The sequence below is a fragment of the Bufo gargarizans genome, chromosome 1 (assembly GCF_014858855.1).
Source record: "Bufo gargarizans isolate SCDJY-AF-19 chromosome 1, ASM1485885v1, whole genome shotgun sequence".
Lineage (NCBI taxonomy): Eukaryota > Metazoa > Chordata > Amphibia > Anura > Bufonidae > Bufo > Bufo gargarizans.
In genome coordinates, this window is record NC_058080.1 from 663,004,754 (window position 1) to 663,031,159 (window position 26,406).

Genomic DNA, 26,406 nt, shown 5'->3' on the forward strand with positions numbered 1-26,406 from the left:
TGTGTCTATTAAATGTGCAGCATGAATACGACATGAGAAATATTCACTGGGATACATGTAAAACAAGTAAGAACCCATTGTAGACGTTTAAAATGTTTAACAGACTAAGGCCTTTTGCACACAAACGTTTATTTTTTCCGTTTCCATTCTGTTTTTGCGGATTCTGTTTGCAGTCCGTATGCAGAACCATTAACTTCAATGGGTCCGCAAAAACAACGGAAGGCACTCAGTATGCATTCCGTTTCCATATTTCGGTATTTCCGTTCCGTTCAGAGGTAGAACATGTCCTATTATTGCAAATAACATTCCATGGCTCCATTCAAGCCAATGATTCCGCAAAAAAAATAATGCATACGGAATGCATCCATATGCCTTTCGTATCCGTTTTTGCGGAACCATCTATTGAAAATTTTATGCCCAGCACCATGTTTTTATGTACTTACTGTTTAAACATTATTGTATTGCTTCCGTTTGCGATCCGCAAAAAATTGATCCAAAGAAGCGGAATGGAAACTGAAACAAAAAATAGAAAAATGGATCCGTTTAAAACGGACCGCCAAACCATACAGTCGAGTGCAAGAGGCCCAAGGGCTCATGCACACAACCGTATGAATTTTGCGGTCCGCAAAAAACAGATCCACAAATAATCCTCAAAATAATCTGGTAGACATCTACAGTACAAACCAAAGGTTTGGACACACCTTCTCATTCAAAGAGTTTTCTTTATTTTCATGACTATGAAAATTGTAGATTCACACTGAAGGCATCAAAACTATGAATTAACACATGTGGAATTATATACATAACAAAAAAGTGTGAAACAACTGAAAATATGTCATATTCTAGGTTCTTCAAAGTAGCCACCTTTTGCTTTGATTACTGCTTTGCACACTCTTGGCATTCTCTTGATGAGCTTCAAGAGGTAGTCACCTGAAGTGGTCTTCCAACAGTCTTCAAGGAGTTCCCAGAGATGCTTAGCACTTGTTGGCCCTTTTGCCTTCACTCTGCGGTCCAGCTCACCCCAAACCATCTCGATTGGGTTCAGGTCCGGTGACTGTGGAGGCCAGGTCATCTGGCACAGCACCCCATCACTCTCCTTCATGGTCAAATAGCCCTTACACAGCCTGGAGGTGTGTTTGGGGTCATTGTCCTGTTGAAAAAAAATGATGGTCCAACTAAACGCAAACCGGATGGAATAGCATGCCGCTGCAAGATGCTGTGGTAGCCATGCTGGTTCAGTATGCCTTCAATTTTGAATAAATCCCCAACAGTGTCAACAGCAAAGCACCCCCACACCATCACACCTCCTCCTCCATGCTTCACAGTGGGAACCAGGCATGTAGAGTCCATCCGTTCACCTTTTCTGTGTCGCACAAAGACACGGTGGTTGGAACCAAAGATCTCAAATTTGGACTCATCAGACCAAAGCACAGATTTCCACTGGTCTAATGTCCATTCCTTGTGTTCTTTAGCCCAAACAAGTCTCTTCTGCTTGTTGCCTGTCCTTAGCAGTGGTTTCCTAGCAGATATTCTACCATGAAGGCCTGATTCACACAGTCTCCTCTTAACAGTTGTTCTAGAGATGTGTCTGCTGCTAGAACTCTGTGTGGCATTGACCTGGTCTCTAATCTGAGCTGCTGTTAACCTGTGATTTCTGAGGCTGGTGACTCGGATGAACTTATCCTCCGCAGCAGAGGTGACTGTTGGTCTTCCTTTCCTGGGGCGGTCCGCATATGAGCCAGTTTCTTTGTAGCGCTTGATGGTTTTTGTGACTGCACTTGGGGACACTTTCAACGTTTTCCCAATTTTTCAGACTGACTGACCTTCATTTCTTAAAGTAATGATGGCCACTCGTTTTTCTTTACTTAGCTGCTTTCTTCTTGCCATAATACAAATTCTAACAGTCTATTCAGTAGGACTATCAGCTGTGTATCCACCTGACTTCTCCACAACGCAACTGATGGTCCCAACCTCATTTATAAGGCAAGAAATCCCACTTATTAAACCTGACAGGGCACACCTGTGAAGTGAAAACCATTTCAGGTGACTATCTCTTCAAGCTCATCAAGAGAATGCCAAGAGTGTACAAAGCAGTAATCAAAGCAAAAGGTGGTTACTTTGAAGAACCTAGAATATGACATATTTTCAGCTGTTTTACACTTTTTGTTATGTATATAATTCCACATGTGTTAATTCATAGTTTTGATGCCTTCAGTGTGAATCTACAATTTTCATAGTCATGAAAATAAAGAAAACTTTGAATGAGAAGGTGTGTCCAAACTTTTGGTCTGTACTGTATGTGCATTTAGTATTTAGCAGAACGGAACAGCTGGCCCTTTATAGAACAGTACTATTCTTGTCTGTAATATGGACAATAATAGGACATGTTCTGTTTTTTTGCGGAACGGAAATACGGAAACTAAATGCACACTGAGTAACTTCAGTTTTTTTGTAGACCCATTGAAGTGAATGGTTCCACATACGGTCCGCAAAATTAATGGAACGGACACAGAACGAAAATACATTCGTATGCATGAGCCCTAAAAGGCAGCCTGCATTCCTGACACAGATGTGATCGATGACAATCTCTGTACAGCACTGCGGAATGTGGTGGCACTACATAAATCAATATAAAAATGCATTTGAAGTAGTGGAGACCGGAGATAAAAAGATAGATTGCAAATATTTGAAATAAGGGAATCATATACAGACTAGATAAGAACGAAACATGTTCATACAGCTTGTCGGGATAAAAAAACAAAGAATGACATTCCCTTCCAATCCAAAATCTTCTCCACTAATAAAGTTAATGTGTTTGAAAATTTGAGTTCGAGCAGAAGAGAAAAGACATATACAACATGTTGTGCATGTGGATTAAAATCCTCACACTTGCTGCCAACCTTCAATACAACTGACATGACATTGCGTCTCTATTTCAAATATAATATCGTCTTTTTCTAAGGAAGATTATTTTGCTATTTCCTTTGTCAGTGTAAGCTATTACTTTTGTTCTTTTATCTGAAAAAAGGAAGATGTTAGGAGATGGATTTGTCAGCCGAAAGAACTTAAAATGCACGCTGTTTGTATTTCTAGAATTGCCCTTGAGTGCTATGAAGCTTTTTATTCCTAAAGCATTTTTTTTTTTTTTTTTTTTACCAATTCTTTACTTTTTGCTTTAATACTGGAGGGTTAAAACATTCTTGAAAAATAAGATGACAGGTTTCAAGTTATTGCCTTGGAGAATGTTTTTAAGTGAATGAATGAAACAAACAAACCCTGTGTCAAAGAGGAGCTGAGAAGGAAAATAAAGCTCATGGTGCTTTAAGGATTACATTTGTCATGGTCTAAAAATAAAGATGAGCTGAAATGAATACTAATAGTAATAAGTCAAATGATATAAAATACAATTATGAAAGGTTTAACTTGAATGAATTGGCATTTGAAGATGCATGTTTAGAACACAGGTAAAGTTCTGTTCACATTGGCATCTTTACAAGTCCATCAGGTAATCACTATTGTTTTTACAGAATGAATAATGTCTGAAAAACTGTTCATGACTTCAACCGGTTCAGGTTCTGGGATTTTTAAACTGTCAGGACCAAGCGCCATTCAACCATTTTTACACCAAGTTCACACTTCAGTTATTTGTTCAGTTATTTCCATTAGTTAGGGTCAATCCACAAAACACGGACACCGGCAATGTGCGTTCCACATTTTGCGGACCGCACTTTGCCGGCACTAATAAAATATGCCTCTCGCGGACAAGAATAGGGCATGTTAAAAAATCTTCGGGAACGGAAATGCGGACACATAGAAATTAATGGGTCCGCAATTGCGGATGTGTGAATGGAGCCTTATTGTGAGCCAAAACCAGGGGCGGGTTAAAAGCACAGAATAAGTGCAGATCTTTCCATTATACCTTACCTTTGAGTATGCTTCACTACTGGTTTTGGCTCACAATAAGTGTGATCTTAGCCTAAGACTTGTATATAAATGTGATGTTCCTACAGTTTTTATGAACAATACAGGTTTATTTTCTTATTATTATTGGCAGGAATTAATCACCAGCATTTTACCAGTTTTTAGCATAAAATGTTGCAAATTTTGGTGCATGCCATTAGTAATGACTGGATGAGTTTCTCTACAATCAGTAAAACAAATTGGAGGAAACGAGTTCTTTGAAGGCCCCTTTTCATGGGCTGACTGCCAATTGCTTAACCTCTGAAAGGCCTCCATTTTTACATCAGATGCTGCGATCAGCAATAAATGTGGCATCTGAAGGGTTCAACGACAGTGGGACAGTGCAATTGCCGTTACCCATCATTCCGTCCGCTACTTAAAAATAAATTTGCTTTATGACAAAGTAATTCATCAATCAAAGTTTTCATAACTTCACTCAACAGTAATAGTAATAGAATTATTAGTAATAGTAGTAAAGATATACAGTAAGTAATTGTAGTAAAATTAGTAGTAGTAAGGCTACTTTCACACTTGCGGCAGGACGGATCCGACAGGCTGTTCACCCTGTCGGATCCATCCTGCGGCTATTTCGCCGTGCCGCCGAACTGCCGCTCTGTCCCCATTGACTATAATGGGGACGGGGCGGAGCTCCGGCGCAGCACGGCGGTGCACGGTGATAGGCCGCCGGACTAAAATTACTGCATGTCAGGCTTTTTAGTCCGGTGGCTTTCGCCGTGCACCGCCTTGCTGCACCGGAGCTCCGCCCCCGTCCCCATTATAGTCAATGAGGACGGAGCGGTGGTCCGGCGGCACGGACGAAATAATAGCCGCAGGACGGATCCGACATGGTGAACAGCCTGTCGGATCCGTCCTGCCGCAAGTGTAAAAGTAGCCAAATAGTAGTGAAAGAAGTAGTAATACTAGTAGTAGCTATAGTAGTACAAGTAGTAGTAATAGTAGTATAAATAGTACTCAAATTAGTAGTAGAAAGAGTAGTGAAAGAAATACTAGTAGTAGCTATAATAGTACAAGTAGTAGTAGTATAAATAGTACTCAAATTAGTAGTAGAAATAGTAGTAAAATAATTATTAATAGTAGTAATAGCTGTAGTAGTAGTAATATTGTGCACGTATGTTTAATAAATAGATACACAATGACATAAAAAGCATTATTTATAAGTGATGTTTGCTGTTTTTTATGAACCTGCGCTCAGTTTCACTGTGTTTATTAGCATGCAGCTACAGGAACGTTTTTGCCCCTTGGGTGTATTGAGAAAGGCTTTAAAGCTGTAATTAGGCAGCTTTTTAACTGGAAGCAAAAAATAGCACTGAATATCCAGGCTTATAGGATTCTACGCGAACGTCACCTTTGTATTGTTCTGTAACTTCTGCTGCATGTATTTTTCAGTCATTAAAATGTAAAAACAACAAATTACATAAACTGAACCATTGTAAAATAAAACATGCAAAGCCCCAGCGCTTAGAATACAAAAAGAGACAAGGGCATCAGCCGTCAATAGTGGATTACATGTCTGCCATGCAACAGTTACACAGGCATAAACATGCCAATCAGCTGGTAACATAATGCAAATATTTCTGAGTGACACTTCATGCTGTATTCATAAGCTAACCTGCCTCATACAACTCATTGGAAAGACAGAAGTTACAAGCCCGCACGGAAAAGTTATTGAAATGTGACTGACATCTCAAAGGGTACCGACGGAATACCATGACCCTGTGCTGAAACACTGCAAAGTTAATCAAAATTATGGATGTCTGGCACCATAAAGACCTTCTTTACACTAAATCTTCTCATCCACGGTATAGAAAAGGTCATAATCTGCTTCAATTTCCTTCTCATCGGAATGTTCTCCTATCATTTATTTGCAGGTAGTGTAGTCAAATAACTTCTATAATATACTCTTGGAAATGCCAAAGCTTTAAATATATATTACATTGAGAAAGGACGCTTTGCCCGGTCTCCCAAAATTGTATTGGGCATACCACAATGATTACTCAACAGGTGCTTTTGTGAATGCAGATCGTGTAATATATGGTTATTGCCAAAGGTTTCAGTTAAGGTTAGGAGGAATTGGAGCAGAGTATATTTTCACCAGAGAATTTCATTACTTATGTATAGTTCCACGCTATAATAAAAAGACGCTCAAGTGCTGTGCCTCCAAGATGAATGATAAGTCATTGCCATTTTGGAGAAAACATGTCAGAAACCAAATTACAATGATTCATTATCTGTTGTACAGGACTTTAAAGGCAATTCAAGTGGACATGACGATTAATCATATTTATCAGCGATGCTATTTTGTTGATGCCCTATTTTGCTCTTATTTTACTGGAAAAAAATTGCAAAACAAGATTTTTATTTTGTACCTTACCAAATGCTGGTAAAAAAAAAAAAAAGAAAAAGAAAAAAAAGAAAAAGAAACCTTCAAAGAGGTCATTCTGGTCAAGGACTATACTCATATACTAAAACAGGGACAAATAGTCCCTGATCCTGGTAGTATGAGTCAATGTATAAAGGAAAATTGTTAGAATACTGTTATAGACAATACATACAATTTCTTTTTACTACTTGGCAAGTATCGATTTCAGACAGTTCACCACTGGTCAAAGTTACACAATGCAGTGTAGTCCTATAAATAGTCGCTTTTTAACATATTTCTTGAAATAAGGATCAAATTTTTCTCTTTTAAAAAGAGATTCTGTTATATAAAAATAATGAAGCGCCTCAATGTGATCTGCACATTTACTCTTCCATATAGATGTAGAACACAAATAACACAAACATATATACAAAGACACACATATGGAGAGGCATAACATTAAAGAACTTGGGCCCCAATGTAAAATAGGGCCCCTTCAGCTGTCATGGTCCATACTGATGTTATCTTATGTGCCAGGAGGAACACTGAACCTCTTAGATTCTAAGACCTGGGTGCATCTTCTACATTAGTGTTGAACCTGAATATTCAAATATAGTGCTATATATTCGCTATATCGAATATTCGTCATTTTTTTACATCTGAAATCATGATTCCTCCCTGCTTCTTTCTTGTAAGTCAATGAGTCATTTGCCCACAAGCAACTTAAGCAGAAAGGAATCATGTTTTTATATGGAAAAAAAATTACGAATATTCGAAAAAAATAATATATAGCAATATAGTTAATATATGTGCGCTATTTAGAATATTCACATTTATTTTTTTTCCTATCTGTACAGTTGTTCGTATACTCCTCCCTGACAAGTGTCTCCGTCACCATGGGAATGCCTGTGGGTTAGAAAATACCATCAGATCTGAGTTTTCCCTGAGATCGTGAAAACTCAGATCCAATGGTATATTCTAACCCACAGGCGTTCTCATGGTGACGGGGACGCTTGTCAGGGAGCAGTATGCCAAAGTGGAATAACAGTACACATTTAAAAAAAAGACAAATATTCTAAATAACGAATATATTTGCTATAACTTAGTTTTTTAGAAAAATTTTCATAATCTAAGACAAGAATATATAGCAATATAGTGAATATTTGTAAAATACACATATAGATTGCAATTAAGCTAATATAGTGCTATAGTATTTTTTTTTTACAGTGTACATTTTTTCCAAATCTGAAGTTCAGAAGAGACAAGAAAAATAAGACTATAAAAAAAAATAGTATAGCACTATAGTAGCTAAATTACAGTCTATATGTGTATTTTACGAATATTCGCTATATTGCTATAACTTCATTTTTTAGAATATTCGTAATATAAAACAAGAATATGTAGTGATATAGCGAATTTTCGTAAAATACACATTTTAGCCAATAGGAACCAATAAGGAAAGTTGTCTTATACAATAAAAAAATAATAATAATTCGCAATACGCGAATAATTGAATCACATATTATTCGTGATAAATAGAATAATGACGAATATTCGATTTTGACAAATATAAGAAGAATATTCAATCGAATATTTGCGAAATATCGCTAAATCTAATATGGCACCTCCCGCTCATCACTATTCTACATGTGTACCTCCTATAGCTTCATCCATGCAGATATGCCTACACAGAAATATATCCAAAGCAGACATCCACACACAGAAATAACAATGACATAGCAACATTGACACAAAACAAGAGATAGAATAAACAAGGTAAAAATAGTTCAGTAAATACATACCTACGCGTGCCTATGAGGATAATATACTATTGGATTTAATGCTCCCCTTGAAGTAAATCTTAGATAATTTAGCCTAGAAACATGTTGTGTAGATAATAATTATGATACCTGGTTAGTTATAACAAGTAGAGCCCAGGGTACAGATAATGGGGCTCTTTACCGATAAGCATGATCATTAATGTACTGATATTTCAGGTACTAGGGCTAAAAAGGGTAATAGGAGTTATCCTGGTCTAATTGTTGACTTTACTGCAACCATGGAAACCTTTGGGGCAAATTTTTATGATTACATTTTACTCATTTTGGGCTAAATTTTTATTTATTTTTTTGCAATTGGCATTTATTAAAAATTGTTATAAACACTAACTTTAGACCATTTCTTATCAGACTGATCAGAATATGGCTTAAATAAGTGTTTATGAGGTCAGAAGATCAGAGATAAGTGCTACACATGAGCAGTCAGATGACAGGATTTAAAGAAAACTGAAAATAACAGCTTAAAAATAGACAAATTTTAACCACTGTATCCCAGAATCCCAAAAAATAAAGAATAAAAAATGTTTATCAAAAAATGAGTTAGATACAACCATAAAATGCTCCTAAATGTAGGCATAGCCTTTATCATAGGATGCAAGTATTTATGTATATCATAAACACAAGAGTATCACCAGTTATCACTGCCATAACTTTGGGGCTTCCTGTATTGACAGGGGATGACATATCATGTGTACATACTATGTTGCTGCACAGGGGCCCAGTAGGTTAGGGGGCTAGTGCCAATAGAGTAGTCAGCAGTTTTCTACATTCTATGGCTCACACTACTTACATTACACTACATTACTTGTGAATTGCTATGGGCTGCTTTAAGATTTTTTGGGTGCAATCAGCCCATAAATTGCTCTTAAACACAGATTTGCCCTGTTCTGAAGGTAATACCTTGTGTCTTTTTTTTTTTATAAGACAATGAGCACACCTGGCTATTATGGATGGTCTGTAGGGCAAGTCTAAAATGTTTGTGATTATTCCTCATTGGACAGTTTTTAGCCATGGTTGTATCATACAGATATTGCAATCTTTAACGTGACACATCTATAAAAAAAAAATCAAGTTAACGTTTGCTGCAACTGTATTTAAAATTATAAAGAGTGTCAAGTTAGAACTTGCTACATCTGGTAAATGGCCAACAGTGAGACAAAAGGGATCACTTCTTAACTGCATCAGACGTTGTGGTGGAATTTATATTCCTTTACTTATTTCCAGTCTGTGACATGGTTCTGACCTGCAGGTGTCATAAATGAGAATAGTGACAGTGAGCCGATGTCCTTGCATAAAGTATTAAAACATATGCTATTTGGGAACCATGTTTAGGGAAAATTGAAAAGTACTTATGATGAATGGTGGTCACATTCATTTTGCGAGAGTTGAATTGAAGGTGAAAAGGAATTCATTTTGAGATAATTATCTATAAAATGAAATAGACTAGGTGGCCTATATTACCTCATCTACAGCTATACCAAGCAACCAGTCTCGATAATCCAGCCAATAGCTGAATTATATGTTACAATAGCAAAACTCAAGGTAATCCGCCATAGCATCATCTAATATGGAATAATTAACATAAAATACATTTAGTCAACTCCTCACAAGGTAAAACAAATAGGAAAATGCAATTGCCAATGCAGAGAAACGTAACGATGCAGCAAGATTTTAATGTCCAACCCATTTTTTCTCAAGGGACATGAGCCAGCACCAGAGGTGCCTGACAGCGACTTGCTCTTCTCTCCCCATTGTACATGCTGGTCCATGGATAGGGGTTCAAAGTAATAGCTGTCGGATGGAAGAGGCGTATGGGTACCTTTACAGGCAATTATCAGAGCTCTATTAACAATATTTTAATAAGCTATTATGTCCCCCTATTGTATCTAGAGATGAGAGAATCGAATCCCACAAAGTGGATATCAAACCGAATTTCTGAATAAATTTGATTCACCTTGAAGTCAAATTTCCTCGTGCTTCAGGTCAGTAAATCAATTTAACCTGAAATAGTGTAAAAAAATAAATAAAAATCATACTGACCTCCTCCATTTGCTCGGGCCGGCAGCCTCCATCTTGATTGAAGATCTTGGCTGCAATCCCCTGTGGCCGGCATGATTACGTAATCTCGCGCCACGCTCCAGATCTTCAAGCAAGATGACGGCGTCCGGCCCATTGCGAGATAATGGAGGCAGTTAGTTTGATAAAAAAAAAATTGAATGTTAATTTCACACAGTTTTTACACTCAGATGCCACGATCATGTATGAACGCGGCATCTGAGGGGTACAATGACAGGGGCGGTGCTATCGCAGCTCCCTGTCATTGCACCTGCTACTTACAAAAAAATTTGCCGAATCAGCCGAATTTTACTTTTCAGAAATTTCTCTAATTGTATGCACTGGAAGGAAATATGAAGTTTCTATTAAATAACTACAAAATAATATCTTAAAACTGTGATGAATTGAGGCAGAAAGTATATTGGACAATTGTATACATGTGAATTTTACAAATAATAACCTTTAAAAATGAAATACTCCTTTAAACACCATTATTTTAACGCCTCTTGTGCTCTTCTGTGCAAATGAATTCTGATTATTCTGAGTCATTTTACCCTTTAAATACACAAAAAATGTTACAGTTAACATTTGGTATTGGTCTGACCATTATAAAGGTATTCTAGGGGTTGTACAAGCTGGAAAAAAATTAAAAACTTTTTCGCACCTCACTAGTTCATCGTCACTGCAGCTTAGATTGTACTGGGGTCCCAGCTACGCTCCCTTTCTGCCCCGGTCTTGGCATGGCAGGAAATGGCTGGAATTACAGCTCAGCCAATCACTGGATGAAGCTGTTTATCACTGCAGTCTGTCATTGGCTGAGCCATTTCCTGCCATATAAAGACAGGAACAGGAAGTAGAGCACAGCGGCGACCTTTGCACCTTCAGAACGGCAGGAAATCAGTGAGGTGAGAAGAAGTTCTGTTAGATTTTAACAGCACTTGCAGCGTGTGGGAACAGCCTTTTAGCCTTTAGAATACCTCCTTAATGATGAATGCATGAGAACTGAAACAGACGGGCAAAAGGAAAAATGATCAAGAAACATTAAATATATAACATTATATATAAAAAAAACATGGGAGAGATGATGACATGGCACGGGGAATGAGACGATTAAAGTATGAGGTCTAAAGTATTCTTGCTCAGAATCCTGCCGGACAACCCCAATAAAATATATGCTCTATCTGAATAACAGCCTAGTAGAAGTCTAGGATGTGAATAGGCATAGACTGCACTACTGCACATTGGCTGTTGAGCATTGCTTTAGCATTGTGTTTTCACTGATAACTACAAGTCACTGCCCATTTCACACACCTTCAGTTAGTCACCATGTAGGCAAAGCTCATCTTCAGAGACATTTTCCGTCTATACCTGCTTTTATTTAGCACTTCTAAGTGAAAAATAAAATAAAATGCAAATCGAGGATGTAACTTTACCGATGAACATCTGTGCACTAATAGATAATTGGTTTAGGGGGAAGATTGCAGAAAGTTATGAGTAGAACATTTACTATGTACCCATTTGAATTGCTACCTTTCTGCCCTAGTAACTAAATGGACCATTGGTGCCTTATGGTACACCAAGGTGCCATAAGACACTGTTGAGTAAATGTGGGCCTTCCTGGAGGGATAATGATGCAAGTAGTTCATTTGTATCAGCTAGTTATACTCTTCTCAAGCTGCAAATGTTTTACTTTAAATAAGTAAAGATACATTGTATTCAGGAGGAGAGCAACACGCTGGAATTGCCTGTGGTGTACAGGGAAGATTGGAAAGTCTGAACGCCAACAGGAGATCATTGCATGTCAACTGAGAAAAATAATAATATATTTCATTGAGTGTCCTTTAAGTAAAGTCATTTACCATTGTGCAGATGCCTATAAATACAGCTAGCAGCGAGCAGGGCCTATAGCCATATTGCCAAGGAATATGACTCCTTAGCAGAGGTATATTCTTTATGTTACTTATGTAAGCCTTGACCTTTGATAAATGAATTGCGCTCTTCCTTTAGCTGCTATAAACTGGAACGTTTCATACGGCAGGATAAAGGGAATTAGTACCAGAGGCAGCAAAGAAATAAAGCTTTATAAATTTTGTGTTGTCAGAATCACGCCACTTTATTGGCCCATAGGTCAACTGAACCCTCTAGGTTTTTTAGATGTTGAAAAAAGGGAAACAGCGTTCATTGTCAAAAGACTCCTGAAGAGCATCAATATATAATGACAATTGCATTACAGAAGTGTGAGAACAGGCATTATTCCAAAAAAGACGTTAATATCTCATTAATGTTCCTCAGCACAAAATACAATGCATTACTCATCAGGTCTAGACATTTGTCTGAAGTATAAGGGATAATAGGAGAAGGAGCTTTTAATATTTCACGGATGTTGCAAAATGATTCCTCTTAGGTAAAACACTTTTAGCGTCTCTTGTATTAAATGTAATATTTCTACACCAGCTGTCCATAGCAACTCGCGTAGAAGACCATAGTATACACCCACGGAGGAGGGTTAGTATAATGCTGTGTCAATGACATGGTTACGTAGAAACATGTTTCAGGGTGTGGTTCAGGACTACCATTTGGCTGTTGGGGCATGTTGGAAGTTGTAGGTTCACAACGCCTGGAGAGCCACAGGTTGTAGAGAGCTGTAGTAAAGGGGAGATAAGTGGTGAGGATCACTTGTTTTGTCAAGGCTAAGTGTACATCTAAGCTTCTGGTATTCTGTTCCACATAGGAACCTCTAGATCAAGCATATGTCACCAACTGCCGGCTCCGGGTGGATTCCATTCACGACAATGGGATCCATCAGGTTCTGGGCGTGAACAGGGGCGTAGCTATAGGGGGCGCAGAAGTAGCAGTCTATACCGGGCCCAGGAGCCTGAGGGTGCCCAAAGATCCTTGTGGTGCATAAGAAGACACCAGTATTATAGAAAGTGGATGCTCGTCAAGTTACACCTCTGGCTTAAGGGGGTGCTGTTTAAATTCTTGCCTCGGTTAGCACGAAGGCCTTGTGCTTCCTGCCCCTGGCCACAAAGCACTGAGGGAAGGGGGACCCAAGCTGAACTTTTGCACCAGGACCCATGAGCCATTAGCTACACCCTGGGGGTGAATACTGGTATTTTGTTGCCCAACATCATTTGTTTGCTCAGAACACTTTTATTTCCATATCAAATCACCATGAAGACATGGGCAGATATATTATATTGTAGTTTGGTGTGGAAATAAAAGCCATGCAAGCGATCCAATCTATCATGCCTTGCCTTCAAGAGCATTGGCATCATATATTATAGGACTACTGCTCCTGCTGTGTTAAGGAGGAGTCCAAGTGGGGTAGTAGCACTATTGCTAACTCACTAGTACACACTAGTGTTTAGCACAAATATTCGAACAGCGAATTTTTATCGCAAATATTGCCACTTTGAGAATTTGCAAATATTTAGAATATAGTGCCATATATTCGTTATATATCGAATATTCAGCATTTTTTTCCATTTGAACACATGACTCCTCTCTGCTTCTTGCTTGTGGGCCAATGAGAAGGAAGCAATTTCAAGTTCACAACAATACTTAGTGCACCAATCAGTAATCTGTAGTCAGACCTGCTGACATGTGAAGTTGCACGTAGTGCCCAAAAATATTCTAATCACTGTTGATTTGCACAATCGTGAATATATTGGAGCACTCTATCTGCATATAAAGCTATTGTAATGTTCTGCCGTGCCAACCATTTTCTCCAGTCTCAGGAAACTTCTAGCAGCTTGAAAAATGTAGCCAAAGTGACCCACGCCTGTTTTTTGCGTTACAAATTCGCATTGCGTTATTTTTACATTGCTGATTTTTCGCATTCAATAAAATAAACGGAATCCTACAAAATATTTGCGAAATATCGCAAATTCGAATATAGCCCCTGCCGCTTATCACTAGTACTCACAAGTACTATTACCATTCTTTCACTAGTATGTTACCACCGCTACTTAGCACCTCTGATACAAAACAGGAATATCGTAATGTGCTATTTCATTGGTAGAAAAATGTATCATAGGCAGACTTTTTCAAGGAAAAATAACAGAGGAAGGACACAACACTGAGTTCTAAGCAAAGATGCTCCAGTAGTAGTGGGATTTCAAGGGGAATACAAGTGTTTAGTAAAACCGACAGGGAGTGCTGCCAGGTCCTCTTTAAAGGTAATGTGTTGCATTCTTTAAATAGAATCTGTCAGTTCTTCCGATGTGTTTGTCTTAGTAAATACCGGCATTCTCCATGAAAAAACGAATTCGGGAGCATCTTTTCTCATAACTGTGTTGTGCAAGTTATCTGTTCTTTCACCTAGAGCTGTATGAATACTATGGAGCTATCATCCACTGTCTAGTGTGACACAGTCAGCACTGATTGGACAATGTCAGAGTGTTTAGGGACACAAAACCTCCTTTACTCTTGTTTGTCTGTTCATCACACAATCGTCTACAAGATTTCTCACATGGATCCCCCATATTCTGGAACTTTCTACTCCAACATATCCGATTCTCTCCCAACAGCCAAACCCTAAAAAGTAACCTTACCACTCACCTCTTCAGGCTACCACTTGCAATAAGCATGAGCCAGATGAGCGGCTTTTACCCTCCCCTACTGTGTCATTCCCATTTCCCGTGTGGATTGCAAGCTCTTGTGGGCAGGGTCTTCTCTTCTCTGTACCAGTCTGTTACTAAGTTCATGCACATTATATTCTGTTTTTACGTATGTGAACTAAAGCTGCGCTCTCCCAGTTCCCCTGTATCAGTACTTACGAACAAGCTTCCATAGCAGGCAGAGCGTAACGTCACTCACTGACGTTGTGCGCCTGCTCCTCCCACTTTATGAATGAAGCAGGCGCGTGCCGTCAGTGAGTGACGTTACTGCTGCCGTCCGCTCTGCCTGCTATGGAAGCTTGTTCGTAAGTGCTGTACTGATACAGGGGAACGGGGAGAGCGCAGCTTTAGTTAAACTTATTAACAGGATAAGGATTCATGTTTATAAATACTGCGGGAAGCAGAGGGACGGTGTTTTGGGGGACACTGTTATGAGGGGGATCTGTGGATGACATATAGCAGTGTCATCCACAGATTCCCCCCATAACAGTGCCATCCACAGATCCCCCACCCCATAACAATGCCATCCACTGATCCCCTACCCCATAACAATGCCATTCACAGATCCCCCACCCCATAGCAGTACCATCCACAGATGCCCCATAACAGTGCCACCCAGAGATCCCCATAACAGTGCCATCCACAAATCCCCCATAACAGTGTCATCCACAGATCCCCCATAACAGTGCCATCCACAGGTCCCCCATAACAGTGCCATCCATAGATCCCCCAGATGACAGTGCGTCATCCACAGATCCCCCATAATAGTGTCATGCACAGACCACCATTCATTCAAAACCCACCAAAAGCACACCTTTTGATTAAAAATATTTTTTTTCTTATTTTCCTCCTCAAAAACGTAGGTGCGTCTTATAGGGCGAAAAATATGGTATTACAAAATATGATTCACCATTGTATATGAAAATCAATACCTATCGTTCTAGCTCAATGATAAGAGCAGAAGCCATGGTCCTAGGAGCAGCTTCGGCAGCCATGCTGTGCTGAGAATTGATGCAGCAGTCATAGTATTGCACTTGTCTCTGTGCTGTATACTGTCCAGCAATTATTGACTTAGCTTGAGGCTTGTAAGGTAATAAGTATCATTGTAGTCAAGTCTATTTCACATAGATAACAGCACTGTACAAAGTATATGGCCTCATATATGGTGATATATTGGCTCCTTGCAGATTCCATGTCATAAAGTGCTGTAACAGGGAAACTACATAAGGCCTAGGACCTTAATCTAGTTACAGATGGCTCCAATTTCATCTGGAGAAATTGTGTAAAGTCCCACTAGATGCTGTATTAGGGCTAACAGTATGTCCGGTCCGCATCTGATTCACATTTATTGCGGATCAGATGCAGACCCAATCATTTCAATGGGACCACAAAACATGCAGACAGCACGCTATGTGCTGTCTGCATCCGTATGTGGACCCGCAAAAAAAAAATTGGAACATGTTCTCATGTTCTATTCTTGTCCATTTTCAGACAAGGATAGGATATTTTTAGAGGAATAAGAAAAAAAAAATGGTGGCATGCAGACATCCAGGATCTGTGTTTTGTGGATCTGCAATTTGCAGACCGCAAAACAGATATGGTTGTGTGCATGAGGTTATATGAAGATAACTGCCGTATTTTTCACCCCATAAAATGCACCTGCCCATAAGACGCACCTGTTTTTTTTTAGGAGAAAAATAAGAAAAATATATATTTTGAACCCAAAAATGTGCTTTTGGTGGGTTTTGACAGTATTATGGGGGATCTGTGGATGACAGTATTATGGGGGATCTGTGGATGGCACTGTTATGGGGGCATCTGTGGATGACACATATATAGCATCTTATGTGTCATCCACAGATCCCCCATACCAGGGTCTCTGTGTAGTGAATTGGGGCCGGCATCTGTTTCTGTAATGGCACCAGACCCCGCTCTCTGTAGTATACGGAAATCATATCTAACTTGTGGGTATTGTTTAAAGTATTCCAATCATCTTAAATCTAGCACTGTACTACTTACAACTAACTTCTTGGCAGTCAGGAGGCCGGGCGAGCGCTCGTAGCGTAGCTCACTATGCTCACTGCGCCTGCGCCACCTGCTTTATTCATAAAGTGGGCGGCGCAGTGAGCGTAGTGAGCTACGCTACGAGCGCCTGACCTCCTGACTGCCAAGAAGTTAGTTGTAAGTAGATATGATTACCGTATACTACAGAGAGCGGGGCCAGGTGTAGTAGAATACAGTGACTGCACCGGGCCCCGCTGCCATTACAGAAACAGATGCCGGCCCCCTGCCCCGCCTCCCTCTCAGCATATTCACCGGACGGTCGCAGCATTCACCCCATAAGACGCACTGCTGTTTTTCCCCCACTTTTGGGGGGGAAAGTACGTCTTATAGGGTGAAAAATACGGTAAATGTTTCAAGAGGAGAAATTGTTAGTAAAATATTATTATGGAACCATAAGGACTCTGAGCACAGGTTTGGTGCACACTGATCCACCATATATGTCATTGCATGGGTTGTGTAAATGAAGTATAATATATAGACATATAGACAAGTATCTACTGAATGTCATTTATTATGGTATTTGTCCTCATAAATGTGGCCATAAGCCTCCATTGTATGATGCCGACCTGAGAATATATACAATAATGAAACAACACGTTGATGTCCTTTTGTATAGCCTCACAGAACTGGACACCAATTTCTGATCCTTACACACAGTCCATTAGAGACGTCATGTTTATATAAATTTCTGCCATCTGCAGCTGAGAAGAAATAATTGGTAACTTTCTAACAGACTTCATTGAACTTTACAATTTTGCACTTTTGTATTGATTGCAGATATGGGATTTGAGAACGATACTGTTAATTGTTTTTGTTTCCAATACGTAACGGGAGATGTCAGAGACCTGCTTCCATATGACAGGGTCCTGTTTAATAATGGAGATGCCCCTCAGAAAGTCAAACAAATGCCCTAAATAGATTTTGAAGCTGCTATCTGTATATTAGAATAATCCAAAAATGACATCCTCAGGCCACACAAGACACCCTGTAAAGAATCGTCAAATGTATTATAGGTGACACAGACCTAAGCATTCCTTTCTGACAATCGTTGTGAGATGAGTGAAGTATTTGAAAATTTTATTTGTCTGTTTAGCTGAATTTTACAAAAAATTGCTTCCCATGAAGCATATTTCTTTATTAAATAGTGGGTGCAATGACAGGGAGTGGAGATTGCGCCCCCTCCCGTCATTATACCCCCATATGCCGTGTTCATACATGATCGCGGCATGGTCAGGTTGGTAAAGTCATACGTCATCGCGCACAGGATTTTGGTTGGTCTGTCGAGAGCAAATAGAGCAGGTAAGTATGATTTTCATTTTATTTTTTGCACTATTTCAGGTTAAATCAATTCACTACCACGAAGTATGAGCAAATTCTGCCTCATGGCAAATCAAATTTATCCTGAAATTCGGATCGAAGTCCACTTTGTGGACTTCAAATCACTCAACACTTCTCGTCAGTAAAGGAGACAGCTGCATTTACATACAGTGATCTCCTCCACAGTATGCGAGGAGTGATCGCTAATGCCATCATTCATCCCCATACAGAATCATTATTATCACGATATGCTGCTGGCAAATAATGATTCAGGTAACCACACCAAATATCTATTATCCGATGAACTGTCGTGTCACGTAATCAGTGGCTCTTTGCACAGACAGATTATTGCTTCTGAGCATCTGTACAAACACTCATTAGCAATAGTCTGCTCAAACATCAGGCAGTGTAAAGGGCCCTTTATGCTCTTTTCACATTAACTTCATGGTTTGGATTTACAATGGAGCCATGACAGCTATGCTGAATCAGCTCTACAACAGATGAAGATGAACCCGATTGACCCCCCTGAATTATATAAAAGTCCTTCAATTTTTTTAATTTCTTTTAGGGTTCTGGTATTTTGATGTTAAAATAGCTCTGATATTTTTGATAAAAAAAATACAAGAACCTCTGATGGAAACAATACCAATGTGAACAGAATGTTATGTATTCAAATGGCCCCTAAATCCAACTATACTTGAGGAATTAGTCATGAAGCAGTCATTTTTTCATAAGTTAAAGATTTAAAATAAATGTGTTTAGATGTTGAGCTATGTGTCTTTTGTAAAATGGATAATTGAAAAACCTCCCCATATACAAGGTGCAATAGATAAACAGAACAATATACTAATAGTTATTTCTAGAGATGAGTGAAGTTATGAAAAATTTGATTTAGCTGCTTTGCCAAATTTCACAAAGAAATTTGATATGTGATGAATTACTTTGCCAAGAAGCGCATTCCTTTGTATGTAGAGGGTGCAATGACGGGGAACAGTGATTGTGCCGCATCCAACCTCCACTCCACTTTAATTGAACACCTCAGATGCCCTGTTCATCACTGATTGCAGCATCTGAGATTAAAACAAAGGTCTTTTAGGGGCTAATCCAGTTAAAAAATACATGCTCACCTTTTGATTGCAGATAGTCCTTCGCGACCATCTTGATTAAAGACATTTTACCACCATTTCAGGAAAAATAGAGTTGTTACCACAAAGGAAGAGGAAATTTGGCCTTGTGGCAATTCAAAATTGTCCTTAAATTCGGATCAAAATTCTCTTTGGATACTTCAATTCGCTCAATACTAGTACCACGGACTATAACAGAATTCTATGACGGCATGCACCACAGAAGCCTATAAGAGGCATTTCGGATTGCATTCCATCATAATAGAAGTTTATGGTCAGCATGTCTTATAGGCTTCTATGGTGCATGCCGTCATAGAATTCCATTATAGTCTGTGGTAGAGGAATCCATAATGGGATTCTTAGATAACCCGAAAATGTGCACCGAACTTGAAAACACAAGTTTACTCAACACTACTCAACACTAGTTGTTTTATGTATATTATTATTATTATCGTGGAGGATACCTTTAAAGGGGTTGTCTAGGATTAGAAAAGCATGACAGCTTTTTTTCAAAAACAGTGCTACACCTATCCATAAATTGTCCCTGGTAGTGTGCCTCAGTTTCATAGACGTTTATGGAGCTAAGCTACTGTGGACAAGTGTGACACATTTTTCGGAAAAGATAGTCTTGTTTTTTTTAATTCCGGGCAACCGAATTAAAGTGGCATACTTAAAAGGTGCAGTAAATAAAAATTATGCTTTAGATTTCAGAGTATTTATTCACTTGGACTCTCTGACTGTGTAATAATATTGTATCAAAGAGGATTTAACCTTTTAACGCCCAGCGGCGTACATGCACGGCACAACTGGACGTGACTTAATGCCCAGCACCGCACGGTGCGCTGATCGGGCGGGTGCAGGAGCTGCGCCCCCGCCCAACCCGCGGCAGGGGTTCAGCAGTCACTGATAGCCGGACCCCTGCTGTATGTGCCGGCATCATTGAAATCACTGAAGCCAGCGCATTAACCCCTGCACGGCCACTGTCAGCGCTGACTGCAGCACGTGCGAACTTCAGACGTATGTGGGGTGGCCATTGGGTCCCCACCCTCCGGGAGAGTGTGTGAGATCCAGCCCCCTGGATCTCACAGGCAAGCAGGCTGTAAGTGTATTACACTGGTAATATACTTAAAGCCAATGCATGACAATACAAAAGTATTGTGATGCATTGTAAAGGGGATCAGACCCCCAAAAGTTGAAGTCCCAGAGTGGGACAAAAAATAAAGTGTAAAAAAAGTTTAAAAAAAAAAGGTTTTACAGAAAAAAATAAAAAGTTTCAAGTTAAAAAAGTGTCCTTTCCCCTAAATAAAGTATAATTATTTTTTTAAAGATAGGAAAAAAAAAAGAGAAGTAGACATATTAGGTATCGCCGCGTTCGTATTGATATATGTCACCTTACATCACTAAAAGTCACAAAATTATCCAAACATGAAGTAGAATATGGAAATGCAGAGTTATTGCTATCTATTATAAAAGTAGAGAAATTTCAAATTAGTTAATTTGCTAATTTTTCCAAATTTTTGTTAATTTTTTAATTTTTTTATAAATAAAAATGAAAATTTTTGACTCAATTTTACCACTGTCAGGAAGTACAATATGTGGCGACAAAACAATCTCAGAATGGCCAGAATAAGTAAAAGGGTTTTAAAGTTATTACCACATAAAGTGAAATTTTTTACACTCATTTTTGATCAACAGAAATAGACTCACAACTGTCAATGTGAGAACAGATCTTAGTGAAGTGTTCTACATCCATTACATTTTTAATCACAAACTAAAATTGAATAACTATACACTGTTTTGAAAGTTTCTGATAACCCCCTTAAGTCATTACTTAATATACACATCTTTAGCAGTCAATGTAACCTTGAGATACTGTAGAAGTATCTGAAGAAAGTACAATTTCCCAATTCCTACTTGGCCAACCATTGCAGAGGCAGGAGTAGCGAAGCAGTCCTACAGAATGCTGCTACCAGCCTCCACATTCGATTTTTGTAAGTGATATTTGGATTATGCATGACATAACATATTAGTTCTATAATTAGTATGTTCCGTTTAGTTTTTTGTTTTTTTCCTCACAGTTTGTCTTCCTGATTTCTATATGGACACAAGAAGAATAATGTCAATCATATGTCTCTGATTCTAAATGTTGTGTGTGTGCAAGATTTGCCTGACAGGTAAATCCTACCACAGTTTATTATAGATATAATTTTAATGCCTTTTCACGCTTTATGTTCCACTTGCAGAAGTTCTTTAAAAAAATTGGGCTGTCCCATCTTGCCACCTCTTTCCAAATGAACATCTTAGAGAGGAAACCCACACTTGAGTCCCCTCTTCGTGGACCCAATGGAGTGAGCATTTGCAAATATTGGCTTCTGCTTTTTCTATGGTCACCATTAAATAGGTTTTCTGGGTGTTTGATACTGATGACCTAGCCCCAGAAGCCATCAATATCTGATAGGTGGGGGCTGTTTGAGGAGGGGGCAGTGCCCTGGTGAGCTCAGTGGCCTCCTCGCAGCTTACCAAGCACAGTGCCATCCATTGGATAACAGATGTGCTTGGTATTGCAGCTCAACCCAATTTAATTGAATGGGATTGAGCTGAACTAAGGCAAAGAGAATACTGAACAGGATTTCACTGGCCTAGAAAGAGGCCACAGCACTCATCAATGATTCTCTTCACATAGCTGATCAGCTCGGGTGCAAGTTGTTGGATCCCGCCAATTAGATATTGATGACCTATCCTGAGGATAGGCCATCAATGTCTAAACCTTGGACAACCCCTTTAATTTGAAAGTGCTACATGCAATATTACTGTACATTTAACCCGCCAAGGAGATGCCTGGATACAGAAAGATTAGGGAAGCTGACTTTATTGTAAGAGGTTGTCCAAATATGGCAACCCCTTTAACCTGAACTACACCAGTTCTATAAGCTAGTATTCTGTTATCTTTCTACATGCGCAATGAAATGTTTAGCATTTCCAATAAATTGTGGTTACTTTATATTGTTGTATTATGTGAGTCTTCATTCAATATCAAACTATATCCAATAATCCCTTCTGTAATGAAATACAGCTTATGTGTTCTTGGATGTTTCTTGACACGCCATCAAAAAACTATAAAACTTTATATATTTTTTTTGTTTCAGAAAACAACCCTAATTATCACCTAAAACTTAAAATGGCTCATTCAAAATTGAATGCAACGATGAGACTAAAAATACAAGCAGTCAAAGAAAGTGTAATTAGAATATAATTAAGACTTCAGGATTCTTCAAAACAGGTCAATAGGTAAATGTCATGTGTCACTTTTACATAATTTTATCTTTGCCATATTCACATTCAGCTTCAAAAAGTTAATTTATAAAGGCTAATACTCGGCAAACGGCAACTGTGCCAGATACAATTGCTTCTTACTATTCCTTTTATTGTATCTCTGCTGCTTCTAAAATGCTGCTAGTGCTTCAATCAAAGGCAACCCATCATGACTTAAATTTGCATTATACAACCCAGTCCCAGTAGACCAGTCAGGTGCATTAAAATAAGTTTCATAAGATTGGCCAAAAACAGCAATTTGTATGAAAAATACTGTTAGATCATTATCTGTAACACATTTCTTTTCATAAAGCCACCCTACTGGTCAAACTTGAATTGCTCTGCGGTTTCTGATGGGTTGTTTGTTCAGTATAATGATATCATATTGCTATGCAGTATTGTAAGGTTCAATTTTAAGAACTGCAAATTGAGATTTCTTTAAATGACAGCTCAGTCTTGAATGATGAAAATGTTGCTCACACAAGAATATTGCGATTTAAGGAACAAACAGAAGCTAGAATCGGAAGGTCATTATAAATACATATGTTTTAAAGGATTTCTGAGAGTGAAGCTATTTTAGAATTTTGTTGCTTTCCGTAATTACGATTTACAGAACTTAAAGGGGATGTCTCATAGATATACTGCCTGTCCTATTGGGTTTATTTGTTTTATTCATTTTACTGTCTTCACAAGCTGTCCCTGCTCAGGATCCTCTTTATGAGTAAGAACTCTATGGTGACCCTGATTCATCCATGCATTACTTGGATAGCTGTTCATCAGAATGGCGCCTATGCAGTGTCACGTCCTCTGTAGTAACCAGCCACAGCTGGGATAAGAGGTCAAACCTGGTTCCTCTCAGTGATAACAGCTGATCATGTGGGATTAGAGCAACTAGTTCTGCAATAATCACTTGACTGTTTTGCTGACCTAGGCTACATTCACACAACAGTGAAATAAAATTGCCATGAAAAATGGACACACTCAGTTTTTCATGGCCATGTTTTAACCATTTTTGCATCCATTTCCTGGCCATCTGGCTTCTTTTAATGACCATTTTGCGTCAGTTTTTAATGGCCATTAAAAATGGATGATTTTCATTGCCTTTTTTTATTAAATCCCAACTCATGGAGTATATATAATGTCCCCCACAGTGGTCCGCAGCATTAAAGGGGTTATCCAACCTCAAAAAATGCCCCCTCCCCTAAATGCCCGGGCCCCTCATACAGATTGCACTTACCTCACTTCCGGGCACCTGCATCGCTTCTTATGCCGGCATTTCCCCGTCGCAAGGATCAAAACATCCGGCGATGGGGGAAGCCAATAGCAGGCGGCAAGGGGAACAAGCCTTCCTAGCATCACAGCTGATGCTAGTGAGGCGCATTCCTGTAGTTCCCTCTATCACCGGATTTTTTGATCTGGGCGACCGGGAGATGTATTGGTGGCCATGCCGGCATCAGGAGCGATGCAGGTGCCGGGGAGTGAGGTAAATACAGTGTAAGGGCCCCAGGCATTTGGGGGGGCATTTATGGAGTTGAATAACCCCTTCAATAATGTCCACCAGAGTGGCCTCCAGCATTAATAAAGTGTATTTTTTTTTTTATAATGGAAAAAAAAAAAGATGGCCTGTGCAGAGACAGTTGCTCCTCGCTTGATGCAGAAGGACCAGAACTCCCACCGTGATGACATCATCAGTTTATGGGAAATGATTCAGTGAAACCTGCTCATTCTGGGATTTGCAGTCAAGGGGGCAGTCCTATCAGTGATTGATAGCTCTCTCTGTATACATAACTATAAAGGGAAGGCTGTCAGTCACTGATAGGACCTCATCCTTGACTTCAGCACAGATACAAAAGGAAATATTGCAAGTTATACAAAATCTTTTCCCATAAAACCATATATCAATCTACTCAGCTTCTCCTGCTCTATATGATGCTGCCTTAATCTCAGACACCATGGTTAATATGACAGGTTCCCTTTAAGGTAACCTAAGTAGCTTACACATAGGACTTGATATATTGTACAGTAAGTCTTGTGGCTAAGTGTGGATTGTTACTTTGATTCCAGTAAGGGTGGTTGCAGATGTCCAATCTCTCTTATCCTTAAATGGCAGGATTGAAACTATGGAATAAGAACTTTTTCAAATTGTAATTTTCAAAATGTAATACTGTTTCTGTGATATATTTTTCTTCTGGTATTTCATACTGAAAATCTTAGTTCCAGCTGTATTTTATTGAACTATGCAGATTTTTTTTTTTTAAAGTACACTGAGTACTTTACCTTTTTTGAGCAACAAAGAAAATTGTAAGAAAATATTATCTGCTCCTTAATGTATTCCAGTCACAGTTGTCCACTTTTCTTAATGTGGTTTTCAATATACCCATATTCAACAGCAATGAGAAAAACCAGCAAAGGTCTATACACATTTATATTTAATTTAGAATGTCCTTGGGAAACATTTACTCAGAGCAAATAGAACGGACTATACCCTCACAATTGTGCCATAATTGCTTTGAGGAAGAATTAGATACATTTTTATACAGAGCAAAACGTAGAAGCTGTGCCGTTCCACAGAAGGATATATTTCCGTTCTTCATTTGATGATTTTGGACCAATCCAATTACGGACATTAATTACAAACATGTTTCTTTTTATTATTACTGGCTAAATAGAACAGGTTGTAGAGTAAAGCAAGGTGAGAGAGAGGAAGGGCCGCCGGAAGAGTTGCTCCCAATATGATTACATGACATACCCAGTCTCATACATGCATATCTGTACACACACACACATTTTGAAGATAGCCATTCCTTAAAGCCAAGACATTAGGGGATGTCTACAAATATCAATGACCTTTCCTCAGGACATGTCATCAACACGGGTGTAGCTATAGGGAATGCAAGAGCCTGAGGGGGCCCAAAGACACTTGTGCCACATGAGAAGACACTAGTGTTATAGAAAGTGTATGCTGGTCAAGTTACACCTCTGGCTGGAGGTAAGGAGTTAGGTCAAGAATTTGGCATGGAGGATAGGGGGTGTAGCATTTAAATTTTCCCCTGGGGCAGCAGGAAGGCTATGTGCTTCTTGGCCCCTGGACACAAAGCACTGAGAGAAGGGGGGTCCAACCTAAACTTTTGCACTAGTGCCGAGGAGCCTTTAGCTACACCTCTGGTCATCAATATCAGATTGGTGGAGCTCTGACACTTGCCAGCCCCACTGATCAACTGTTTTGGGCAGCTGTGGCACGGGAAACCATACAGTGTATAAAACAGAAGCAGTAGGCTCTGTACACTGTGTAGCAGGTGGTGCCAGCGTAATACAGCACAGCTCCACATTCAATTCAATGGAAATTGAGCTGCACTACCCCATCGTGGCCACTACACCATGCTCGCAACATCGTAATCTCTGACAACTGATTACATGAAGAAAACACTTGTATTAGGCTGCTAACAAGGTTACATTCAATGTCAAAAATATCTATCCTTTAGTATAGAAATAATAAAATGCTCCCCTACAGTACTTAAACACGACAAGGGCCAATTATCTAACATTTAGTGGCATAAAAAACTCCATACCACACCATATTTGTGCCATATTTTGCAACTTTTCACTTATTTTGCCATTTTTCAACACAGTGATGGAAATCGGTGGGGTTTATAAGAGTGAAGTGGCCTCCCGCATCAGGACAGATTTAAACTGGTGTAAATTATATCAACACCATCTCATAGGTGTAGATCTGA